Genomic DNA, 12,519 nt, shown 5'->3' with positions numbered 1-12,519 from the left:
CTTAAATCATAATGTGAGAGAGCCTTCGTTATCAATTAACTCCCTAAATTGATTTACCCAAAAGGTAACAACCTGGAGAGAAGAAATCTGGGATGATGCCAGGAAAGGACTCTGGCCTCAGTGGCAGGAGAGGGAGAATAGATTCCACAGCTACTAAACGCTGATTTCTATCCAGAGAAATCCTTCCCAGTGTCTACTTTGGAGGCTGGCTGGGGGCTGACGGAAATGGCACTGGGGTAGGAGTTGTGAGGAAATAGGGGGCCTAGCTTCAGGGCTGACAGTAACTTGTAATAGAAGCCTTCGATATCTTGAACAAGTCCCTTCTCCACTCTGAGCCTCAGTTTTCATCTTCCTTCCTTCCTTTCCTTCCTTCCTTCTTTCTTTCTTTCTTTCTTTCTTTCCTTCTTTCTTTCTTTCTTTCTTTCTTTCTTTCTTTCTTTCTTTCTTTCTTTCTTTCCTTCCCTTCCTTCCTTCCTTCCTCTTCTTCTTCTCCTTTCTTTCTTTCTTTCTCTTTCTTTCTTTCTTTCTTTCTTTCTCTTTCTTTCTTTCTTTCTTTCTTTCTTTCTTTCTTTCTTTCTTTCTTTCTTTCTCTTCCTTCCTTCCTTCCTCTTCTTCTTCTTCTTCTTTCTTTCTTTCTTTCTTTTTGGAAAGTGTTTAGTTTATAAATCATCTTGTGAAAAATCCACAATGGCTGCAGCCTTGCACTACCTTTTCTCCTTCATGAGCCTCAGTTTTCCTATCTGTAAAATGAGTCACTTGTGCTAAATTATCTCGTACCATTCTATTTTCGTTTCCACATGGAACAGGAAAAAAAAAACAACTTATTTCTTCTGCTCTATTTCCTGCCAGCACATAACCCAGGTCTTGTCCTCGTAACATTCATACAACAGCCTCCTGCCCTCCCTGCCCTACCACCAGACTGACCATCATCCTAGCACAATGCAAACTCTATTTTCTTTTTTTCCCCAATTTTTTTATTTATAAAAATACGGAATGCTTCACAAATTTGTGTGTCATCCTTGCACAGGAGCCATGCTAATCTCCGTATCATTCTGATTTTAGTATATGTGCTGCCGAAGCGAGCATGCAAACTCTATTTTCATCATGCCATTCCCTTCCTGCAGACTTTCTTTGCCATTCTGTATTCCTAAGATGGGAATCCCAGGCTCTCTCAGTCTTTCCAACCCCAAACTCTTTGTGCAGTAGCCCAACCAGGCCAGAGACCCTCACCAAATTCTCTCCTGCTCACCTTTCCTTGCAGCTCTGCTGACATCTGCAAGTTTCTGTACTCTGCCAACTGACGTGGCACAAATCACTTTCTTCTAGGATGTGAGCACCTACTGTGTGCTGAACACCACTATTGCCAGGGACTCTGCCTGGTGTTTTACACACAGTATCTGTACTGTTTTTTTGAATGCAGTCTCTGAGATCTTATGACCTCAGATTCACGGATGAAGAAAGCAAGGCACCAGTAACCAGAAGAGGGCAGTGGTGGAAATGGATTTAAAACCTATGTGCGCCTGTCTCCAGCATCAGTGCTGTTTTCCCTTACCACTGCCTCTTCAGGATGCCTTCCCTGAATAATTCCACTTGTCCTCTATATACGTTCTTACCTCAGGGGTTTCCAGCATTCATGCATATGGTTTAAAACTGCTCACATCTTTATGACATATTTCTTACTTCAGAACTCCTTAAGGGTGTATACACATAGTTTATTACTGTTCACACTTTTATAGCAAACACAGTCAGCACATTGCTCTGTGTGTGTGTGTGTGTGTGTGTCTGTGTGTGTGTCTGTGTGTGATGGAGTCTCACTCCTTCACCCAGGCTGGAGTGCAGTGGTGTGATCTTGGTTCACTGCAACCTCTGCCTCCCCAGTTCAAGCCATTTTCCTGCCTCAGCCTCCCAAGTAGCTGGGATTACAGGCATGTGCCACCACACTGGGCTAACTTTTGTATTTTTAGTAGAGACAGAGCTTCAACACAATGGCCAGGTTGGTCTCAAACTCCTGACCTCAAGTGACCTGCTGGCCTCGGCCTCCCAAAGTGCTGGGATTACAGGCGTGAGCCACCGGGCCCGGCAGCACATTGCTTTGAGTTGACGTCTGGTGGCTCTGCAAGCCCTTCTCCCCTCTCCAACTGTCGTCACTCACACCTCCATGGCAGGAATCATTTCTATTTCCTTTTTCACCTCCATGTGCTTGTCTAGCACTCTGCACGGAGCAGGCCTAAGTACACTGACCGTTGGATGACAGATACGGGTTGAACGAACTACAGTGTGGTCCTCAGGTAGCTGTGGGGCAAGTGTCCCCTCCTCACCACCCCTCCATCCTCCCACTCTAAACCTAAAAGGAAAAGTGCTCTATTTGGGAGTCTCCTAAGAGGGAGTGAAGGAGCTCTGTAAGCTAAGCCAGCCTGCATACATGGTTCCCGGCACAAGGTCTACACACCAGTGAACACGTTCTTGGGTGGATGCTGGATGCTGATGGCAGGGCTTCATTTGATGTTGGTGAAGTCAGTTCTACCCTGAACCTCAACAACTTGAGATCATAAGCAGTAAATAGGCAGACACAGATGGAGATCTAGGTAAGTTTGGAAATAACTGAAGACTTATCTTTGGAAAGAGCTTTCACATTACATGGGCGGGCTTTCACATCACGTGGGCTGATGAAGACTGATGATTCAGTCTTCATGCCTGAACCACGGGTTTACTTTTACATGGTCCACAGAGGTTCAGAAGCTCTGGCTGAGGCTAAGGAGGCAAAGCCTTCTGAGGAGTCTTTCCTATATGATTGCTCTTGTCCTCACTCAAGGCAAGCTGGTGCTAGAGAGGGATGATCCCTTTACTGTGTATGTGTCAGTGGGGGACTGAGAGGAGGATGGTGCATTTCAGCAACTCAGCTGTTAGTTCCTAGCAGCCGGTGGGTGCCATGAGAAGTGCAATTAAGCCCCTGACCCCCCTCCCCCAGCTCCTCCCCAGCCTAGCTACTCCCTTGCAAACCCTTTCTTCGTGGGCAGAATGTTCCCTTGCCAGCTGCCTGCTCCTCCAGGTGTTTCCTGTACTCTCTATTTACTGGCTGGGGTGGCTGAGGGTGGAGAGAGGGAGTCTGTTTTGGCTTCCTGTTAGCCAATGGCAGTGGGTGCGGGGAAGGCTGGCGCTTCTGTATCTAGGGGGAGCTAACCACAAGCAGCAGCTGCCTCCTGACACCTGCCTTTCTGAGAGCATGTAAACAGTTAGGGGACCAGGGAGGAAAAAGGCCTCCTGAGCAGGGCAGACACGTCTGTTCGGTCAGGGTGGAGGAGGTCATTTCATAAGCTCACAACCTCCATTCTTTCCAGGGGGAAAAGGGTGGGGTCAGGTCACCCCAATGACCTCAGGCCACCCTGGACTCTAATCTCTACATGAGAAGCCCAGGTAGTACTGGGTCTACCTCCACTGTCTACCTGCCATGAAATGGATGGCACTGCCTCCCCAGGCAAAGGCCAGGAGTGGAGAGCGAGACCTTGGCAAAGCCTCCATTTCCTTACCTGAGACCTGAAACAGCTACACATTCCCCACCTTCACCAAGGTCCCCAAATCCAGCCAGCTTGGTGCAGAGACACTGTCACGGGTTTCCCCCTGGCCACTCTTCCCAAGAAGGCAGGACAGTATTTTTGGTTTGTTTCAGTTTTTCCAATCCAGTTGAAATGATACACTTGTATATGTATGTGTGATCCTTCCCTTCTTTCCTTCCCTCCCTCATCCCCTCCCCTCCCCTCCTCTCTCCTCCCTTCCCCTCTTCTTCTCCCCTCTTCTCCCACTTCTCCCCTCCTCTCCCCTCCCTTCCCTCCTCCCCTCTCCTCTCCTCTCCTCTCTTTTCTCTTTCCTTGACAAGGTCTCACTCTGTCACCCAGGCTGGAGTACAGTGGCACGATCTTGGCTCACTGCACCCTCAAATTCCCGGGTTCAAGCAATCCTCTTGCCTCAGCCCCCGGAGTAGCTGGGACTACAGGCGTGCACCACCACACCCAGCTAATCTTCATATTCTTTATAGAGACAGGATTTTACCATGTTGCCCAGGCTGGTCTTAAACTCCTGAGTTCATGCTATCCACCTGCCTCGGCCTCCCAAAGTGCTGGGATTACAGGCTTGAACCACCATGCCTGGCCTCCTCAGAGCAGTTCTATAGCATTGACATTATTACCCTTAGACTATAGAGGAAGAAACAGGCTCAGAAGGTTAAGCAAAATTACCTATGGGCACAGTGCTAGTAACTGGCAGTCAGGCTTGAATCCAAGACTGACTGAATAAACAAGAAAAATTATAGCAAACAACCCAGAGTTTCTTATGTTTCTTCTTGTCACGCTTAGTGCTCTTGTCTTCTGGATTCCAGGAACTTTTACACAAAGCCACAGTTCACTTTGCAGATAGCCTACATAAGATAAGCAGTCTGGCATCCCAGTCTTACACATCTCTTATGCCCAAGCTCAGATCACCTCTCCTCTGTGAAATCATTGCCATTCATCCTAATGTTAGGTGATGTTTTAAAAACCTGCTGAGTTCTTATAGCAAGAAGCCACTGCTCCCTCCCACTGTGTGTCTTCCATGGGCTTCTTTTTTGTGTATATGTCGTATTTCAATTTAAATATAAGGTCCTAGAGATCACCTCTGATGTTGCCCAACATTCACACAGCATCTGCATCTAACACAGTACCTGGACATGAAGCTGAAGCAAGAGGGACTGAGGAGACTAGATAGTCTAGATGCTTTAGGGAAGCCTCTCTTTTACCCTTTGTCTCACTCCAATTGGAGAAATCCCAGTTCAATACAGACTGGCCAGCCAGATGGGTTGCTTCACCCTAATCAGGAATTTCAGCTGCTGACTTCCCAGCCCTGGTACAAAACACAGGAACTCCTTGTGTTCATTGTGACCCACTTCCTTACTGGAGCCTGCTCAGGGTGGAGGCTTAGGTCTCAGTGGCTTCTCTTGTTTTCACAAAAAGAAAATAATCTCTGTCATAATTACTGCTTGACCAATAGGCTTCTCCTGTGACACCTCCCTGGGGGAAAGAAAATGGAGCACTGACTGTTTCCTAGGATGAAATTCAAAGATATCCAGGGGGGTCGGCCAGGATGTAAAAGCACTTGTTGAGATTATGGTGCTATTTGAATGTGAGGGATTGATGTGGATCCATGCTGGCCTTGGAGTCCAGAGGTTGTTATCTGGGTCTAGCATGGGGCCATCTGCAGCTGGCAGCTTGAAACCCATTTTTATGGTTTTGAGTTTTCAGCCATCAGTCTGGCAGGCAAGTAATGAGTGTCCTGCAGTAAGTGCCCTCTTATGGGCAGAGACAGGTCCTTTCGAGAAGCACAGGGAGAGAGGAGAGCAGAGGAGAAAAAACAGGGATGGGTCCACAGTGTGTTGCCAGTCCAAAGGAGGTGACAGGAAAATTATATATCAAAGTACCTAAAACACTGACCACATGGGATTGAATGCAAACTAATGGAATTACACAGCATGATCTACATCAGTGCTGGGATGTTAGGTACACAAATGGAAATGATCAGAGATGGGTGAGGTTAGCTTGGGCAAGGATTGGGAAAGACAGATGTTTTGAGAAATGCCTTTGCAGCTAACATGTCTTTACTACCTTATTTATGCCCAGGAGAAGACATTTCAACCACTTCTGAGCACTGGCACTTTGGCTAACACAAACAACAGGAGGTCAGGTGGGTGGGCAGAAGAGCAGGGCATGAGGCCAGTTAGAAGAGCGTCAAGTACTGCTCCCTGTGTTCTCTGGGTACCCACTTTCCTCCCCTGTGCTTCCCATCCTCCCCTGACACCAGCATCACTAGCTCAGCCCTCTGCAGTGGCATTTAGCCTAGAAGAACGCATGCCTATGGCCTCAGAATCGTAACTTTACTAAACCTTTGATTAAGACATAGGGATGAGTCCCTTTTATTCTGAATGTATTGACCTCAATAAATAAACTCTTAGCACCTTAACCCAGAGTTCCCCTTGAATCCTCCTAAGTCAGGCTAGATTGATGGAAGGCAGAGGGAGAAGGGAGACAAAAATCTGAGATTCAGGAGGTTGCGGGGAGGGCACTAGCCTTAGCTCAGCCTCCACCCCTACTCTCTAAAAAAAGATCTCTGCACAGGCTTAGACCTTTCTGCTCTCAGTTGCCTCATGAAATAATAGATGTGAAGTACTTTGAACTACGTTTAAAGTGCTGTGCCCACTCCACTTCCTGGGAGATGTGGGTGTGGGAAACTTGAGAGGAGAGCCTTGCGCAGCTTCTTCTGTTTACCTGGTGTTGGACCGAGCATCAGCTTGCTCTCTACCACACTAGGAGGTAGGGCGGTGGGGGTTTTTAACTCCCCAATTTACAGAGAGGAAACTAGAACTTGAACAACCCAGATGACTTGCCCAGAATTACACAACACGCAGACAGTGAGCTGAGACTGGAAGCTGAGTTTGCTGACTCCTGGCCCACTCCTAGCTTCTTAATGTTTGCGGGAATGTGGGGATGATTTTAACAGAATCCCATTCTGGAACAACTCAAACTTTATCATTTAACTGCAGAGCACCCAGATCCGACTATTCCCCACCTGTCCCAGAGGCCTTGGATTTTCCATTTAAACCCATTTCTGAAGAGGCAAAACAATGCGGGTCAAGGGATGTTTGCCTGATGAAAGCCTCAAAGTACAAAGTCCCAAAGTACTGCAGCTTAGTGCTGCTGCCCTTAACTGAAGTCTTCCTTCCCAGGGGCCCTGGCTCTGCGCAGAGCTGGTCAGAAGCCCAGGAGGAGCGTGGGGGCAGAGCTTCCCCAAAGGAGGACAGATGGGCAGGCTGGCCTCAGTACCCGTGCTTTCAACAAACTTTTGTTTTCCAGCCAAACATGCAGTGTCAGTTCCCCTCTCACCTCCCGCTCCCTGGCAGCCTACCCTCTAGCCCCCATTCTGCCTTCGGGTTGGCCCTGAGGAGCCGATGCGCTGTAGAGGGACTGGGGTCTTTCTCCTTTATGACTTGGGAGAAGGATGAAAAGGAGGCTTGCAACTGGTGTGGGGCAACTGTTGCCATCTGTCTGGTGGGATGTCACCAGGGAAGGCCTCGCCCATTCACTCCTTCACGCACCGCTGGGCTTGGGCCTTTTGTTTGGTTGGCTGGGGAGGAGGGCTGCTGTAGTGGAGGGAGGCCGTGGGTGAGAGAAGCAGCTTCTTTGTGTCTGGACCAAACTTTCAGTGACTCACCAGGTTAATTTGCATGAGGATGCTGCCCAAACCCCAAACCACTCAAGTGATTGACACCCCCTTCCCACTTCACAACCTCTCCCCGCCTCCTTTGGTCACACAGCTCCCCAGAGTCGGAGGGAGATGCTCTGGCTCCTGCACTGGGATGAGGAGCAGGCCAAGCCTCTGGGTTCTCTCTCTCCACCCTCATCCCTGTCCCTTTCCCAGTGTAAGGTGGATCTGGTGTCCTCCTCCCTCCCCACCCCTAGCCTGGAAGAGCTGACATCCAAAGTCCTGCTTCCTCCTTACAGCTCTTTCTTTTTGTTTGTTTTTTCTGTGCACTGGGCCTGGCAGGCGAGGGGCCAAAGCCGGAGAAAAGACCCATTAGCCACCGCCCAGCAGCTGAACAGGAAAAGAAAGGAACTGAATAGAGGCGGTGGGGTTGGCCGCCCTCCAGTCCAGCTCCTGGTCTTTGAATAAACACCCCAGCCAGGGGCTGGGGATCAGTGTGGGGAGGCTTTGGGGCATTTAATTATTTAAAGGTCTCAATTGGATGAGCTAAGTCCCTTGGGAAGGGGGAGGACAGGCAGATGGTATGCCTCAGGAGCTGGGAAACGGGTGCAGGGTGCAGCGGGGATGGTGGAGGATGGGGGTGGGGGAGGTAGGGGAGACTACACCAGAGGCAGGGCTCAGAGAGTAAGAACATGGGGGAATGGGAAGTGAAACAGCGGACTGCCCTCCCGACTCAAGCAGCGCCCTGAAAATAGCCTTTCCCAACACCAGCTGGGGGCAGGTTCTCAGCCTCTTCTTCCTGTACCCCTTCCCACCATTCCCCAACTTCAAAAGTTGGTTTCTGCCCTAAGCGAGATCCATTTTGAAAATATACAACAAAGCTGTGACGTTTGTGGGATGAATACTTCACTTTTCTCCGGCTCTGACGCATGCTCCAGGCTGGGCCAGGGGATCAGGACTGTACAGATGGGAGGACTTTCTCGGCTCCATTTTTTTTTTTTTTTTTTGCATAGTGGTGAAATTCACCTATAAAATTCAGCATTTTATCTGTTTTCATTTTATACGGTGAAGCCACACGGGGAATCTCTTGGGAATCTGGAGAAGCCTTGGGAGTCCTAAGGACCTTAACTGAAGTCCTGCTCTTGGGGGGCATGTGGTGTTTCAAAAGGCAACTATTCTAGCCTTTTCCTTTGGCAATATAGCAGGAAAGTCCCCATCTTCTAGAGCAAAGTCAGATGGGTTTCCCAGGTGGAAACAGACTACCTAGGTACAGCTAGCTCTGTGACAACAGGCAAGTTACCTGACTTCTCACTGCCTGTTTTTTCATCCTTAAAATAGGATGAAAGTAGTTCCTAGTCGGTATTGTTGGGAGGATTGATTTTTGTGAGGTGCTCAGAAGGGTACCCAGCTCTTAGAAAGTACACAATAAATGTGATTAAATATTATTATGGCCATACTAGAACAGGAGGCATTTATCTAGGTTACACAATGGAAACTGAGATAAACAGGACTGGGGAATTGAGTATGAGGCCAAAGGAAAATGTGTGAGGGGTAGAAAATGTGTGAGGGGTAGATCTGCCTCTGCCCTTTCTCCCTTGTGTAACTGAGCTATGGTTGGAAAAGTGAGACCCTATCGTCCAGACCCTTGCTTTGTGGCGGTTTGGGCATTATTGTTACATGGGGAGAAGGTGTGCGATTTACGTCTCCTGCTTCCCGGGGCCCTTTTCATTCTCTCATTAGCCCCTCCGGGCCTGCATGTTCAGCTGGTCCCTTTTGGGGCACACACTGCAAGACAGCACTGTCTTCAGTTCATAGTCTGGTCTGCCTCAGAAGTTAGGTGGATGATTTTTGCACCTTCTCACGTTTGCAAGTCCCTCTTCCTCAATATGTTTGGTGGTGAGGGTAAGGGGACAACGGCGATGCCTTTCCACCCGGGACCGTTGCGGCCAAGGCGATCCCACACGTGCTGCCTGGAGTCAGACCTGTCCAGTAAGGAAGCTTCGGGGAGGAGGGAGACAGCGCCGGCTGGGCGTGCGAAGGCAGGCAGGTGACCCTCCCTCCCTCCCGGATATGGGCCCTCGGCCGCTCACCCCCCAGCCACCCACCCACGTCCCTCAATCCCCACGAGCAGCTGACTGGGACCTGAAAGTGCCACCAGACGCCCTCACAAGTCGGCTTTCTTTGCTGGGAAACAGCAGCCGCGCCGCAGCCTCCGCCCGCTCTGGGGAAACCCCACCTTGGCAACAAGCCGCTGATTGGCTGGCTCGGGGGCGGCGCGGGCCAATCCAAGCCCTCCCTGACGCCGCGGCGTTTGGCCGAGAACTATTAAGAAAAAAAGAAAAAAAGAAAGGTGGGGCCGGGCGCTAGGTGGCTTCCCAACGGAGTTGCTCCCCCGGCGGCTGTGGAGAATGGGGCCTTTCAGAGAAGGGGGAGGCGGGGAAGGGGTGAGGCGGGGCGGCCGTTGGGCTTGGGCCTTCTCGCCACCTGCCGCCGGAGCTCAGGTCCCTAAAACCTCGAAGGCGTCCCCGCTTCTCAGGTCCTCCTCGCAGCTTGAGTGACTGCAGGGCCCCGCCCGGCGCTTCTTGAGCGACTGGAGGTTCGGGGGTGAACCTCTGGCCCTTTCCCGTCCTCCCTCCAGAGTCCCTCAGGCTTTGGGCATTGATTTCCCCAAGTTCGGGCTCAGGCCCTCTTCCTTTTCTTCTCGTGTCTCTGCGTGCTTGCGCCCTCCTATGGGCGCAGTTACTGGAGCTCTGTCTGCCATCGCCAATCCGCCATCCTCTAAAACCAGATTAACCACCCCCTCCATTGTACTGTGGCCACGGGCGCCAGCCTCAGCCTCTAAGACAGCATACAGTTCCCCAGCACGTACATTGTAAACGTCGTTTAATGTATCTCGAGTGACGTTGTTCCCCCGCCCCAGGACACAGAAGCACACACACACCCACAAACTCAAAGAATTCGGCACAGTAGCATTGAGATTTAGACTGAAGAGACAGGTGACCACGATTCGACTCTAGCCTCTGCCACTTTCTGGCTGTGTTACTTTGAGCAGTTACTTAACCTCTCTGAGCCTCAATTTTCTCCTGTGAAAAATACTAATGATAATAATGGCACTATCTCCTAGCATTATTGTGACAAAATGCCTGGCACATAATTGCCTAATAAATGGTGATATTATTTTAGGTATTAATAACAAAGGAATGAGCATTTCTTTCTCACATTTTACCTCAGCTCACAATTCTTGGTTTAGGTGCTGGGGATAGTGCTAGATCCTAAGGACATTTAAAGTCCTATGAGTAAAGTAATTTAAGACTCAGGATAAAACTTGGTATGGTTTCAAGGCCCTGGGATGGGTCCTGCGTTTGGCTCCTAGATTTTTACGAAGGGAGAATTATCTTGGCAAGACTAGATTTCTCTTTTCTTCAAGGTCTTTTCTTCAAATTTCCACCTCTCAAACATTTTTAGAACAGCAGCACGCAAGGACTTACAACTCCCTTTTTAATAGGATTTAACTTTCTCCTTTTGTTGGGTAGAACATTCCATAAATGTTCTTTCCATATATGCACATTAACACTTAGATGGGCTTGTATGTTTTCCCCAAATCCCTTTCCTGAAGTCTTTTCTTGTCACCTGGAGACTCACCCCTTCTGCATTCTCTTGCCTGCCCCAAACATACCACATGCTGATATATACATTATCTTCAGTGAACATGGAGACTGGCTGTTCAGTGCTCACAGACCCCTGGCGGCTGTCCAGTTCTATCACCTGCTGGGTTTGGTTGATGTTTCACATTGTTAAGAACAAAAGCAGTGATGCGTCTGGGGCATTTCAGTGACGCCTGACGGCGAGGTCAGGGAAGAGGGTAAGGAACACGCAAAGATGGGATACAGTTCAATGGGGAGCCAGTAAGACTGGGGTTCAGTCTTGAGTCTGTGCCTTTAGGGAGACAAGTCAATTAAACGTGCTAGGTCCCAGTTACCCTGTCTGTAAAGTAGGGTGTATCATACCTGTATCCTTACTGCATAGATGTGTCAGGGAAAGAAATGTCATAGAAGTGAAAGCACTTTATATTTTCTGGGTTAAAAAAAAGGTGTGGCGCCGGGCACGGTGGCTCACGCCTGTAATCCCAGCACTTTGGGGGCCGAGGTGGGCAGATCACGAGGTCAGGAGATCGAGACCATCCTGGCTAACACGGTGAAACCCCGTTTCTACTAAAAATACAAAAAAATTGGCTGGGCGTGGTGGCGTGCGCCTGTAGTCCCAGCTACTCGGGAGGCTGAGGCAGGAGAATGGCGTGAACCCAGGAGGCGGATCTTGCAGTCAGCCGAGATCACGCCACTGCACTCCAGCCTGGGTGACAGAGCGAGACTCCAACTCAAAAAAAAAAAAAAAAAAAAAAAGGTGTGTGTGTGGTAGGGGTGGGTGTGTAATGGGCTATTAAATCCATTTCATGCCACTCTTTTTATTGGGCCCCAAAGAATATGATTCCACAAGTATCATTAAAAACTTATGAATGCAGCTCTGTGTTAACTCTTGGGGAGTATTAGCAGGAATCATATGATATGATCCCTACCTTTAAAGAATTTACAATCTAACCATGTTGCTCAGCTAACACATGAAACATTGATGTGTGGCACTACTGTGGTTTATAACAATGGTTCCACAACCTATCCAGTTCTGTCCTGCAATGAAAGGATCATCTGGTGATGTGACAGTGGAGCCGATCAGCAGATGTGCCTCACCCCAACCAGCATAAGTGCTGGCCCCTTACCTCTTCCTTTCTGTCCTTGGCAGTGTTACAAACCATCCTTGCTGCTGCCTTCAGTGTTCATGAGCCATGGCCTGATGCCTTGAGTCCTGGGCTTGGGATGATAGTGCATTCACTGCGGCCTTCTCTCCTTCTCACCCTTGATGCTGCCCTTCACCTGCAGTCACACAGTACCTGTTCCTGATGCTTTCCTGCCTGCACCTGCCACTGCCACTGTTCACAAATGCCAATACAGCCATTGTAGCTGCAGCTGCTACTCTGGGGTAGACCCTGGATGGGACATTGGGGGTGCTGTTTTCCCTGCCTCTCCCACCCTGGGATAAAAGGGCCATCTCCCTTCCCCCCTCTACAAGAGGAAGAGGAGTGCTAGTGTAGCCCTCTAATCTCTGCATTTGCTCCTTAGGCCAGGTAACCAAGAAAAGATGCAAGGTAGCCAGGTGCAGTGGCACACATCTGTAATCCCAGAACTTTGGGAGGCTAAAGTGAGAAGATTGCTTGAGCCCTAGGAGTTCGAGACCAGCTTGGGC

At 49.4% G+C, this 12,519-nt stretch overlaps 1 non-coding gene across 1 annotated transcript; it reads right to left on the bottom strand.

Annotated features, from left to right (window-relative positions):
* Positions 1-982: 982 nt before the first annotated feature.
* LOC129530143 (U6 spliceosomal RNA) lies at positions 983-1,086 on the bottom strand. Its single transcript, XR_008675690.1, has one exon. It is a non-coding gene; the product is annotated as a U6 spliceosomal RNA (small nuclear RNA).
* Positions 1,087-12,519: the final 11,433 nt, after the last annotated feature.

Source organism: Gorilla gorilla, chromosome 1 (genome assembly GCF_029281585.2).
Source record: "Gorilla gorilla gorilla isolate KB3781 chromosome 1, NHGRI_mGorGor1-v2.1_pri, whole genome shotgun sequence".
Taxonomy (NCBI): Eukaryota; Metazoa; Chordata; class Mammalia; order Primates; family Hominidae; genus Gorilla; species Gorilla gorilla.
This window is presented reverse-complemented; position numbering and strand designations above follow the sequence as displayed.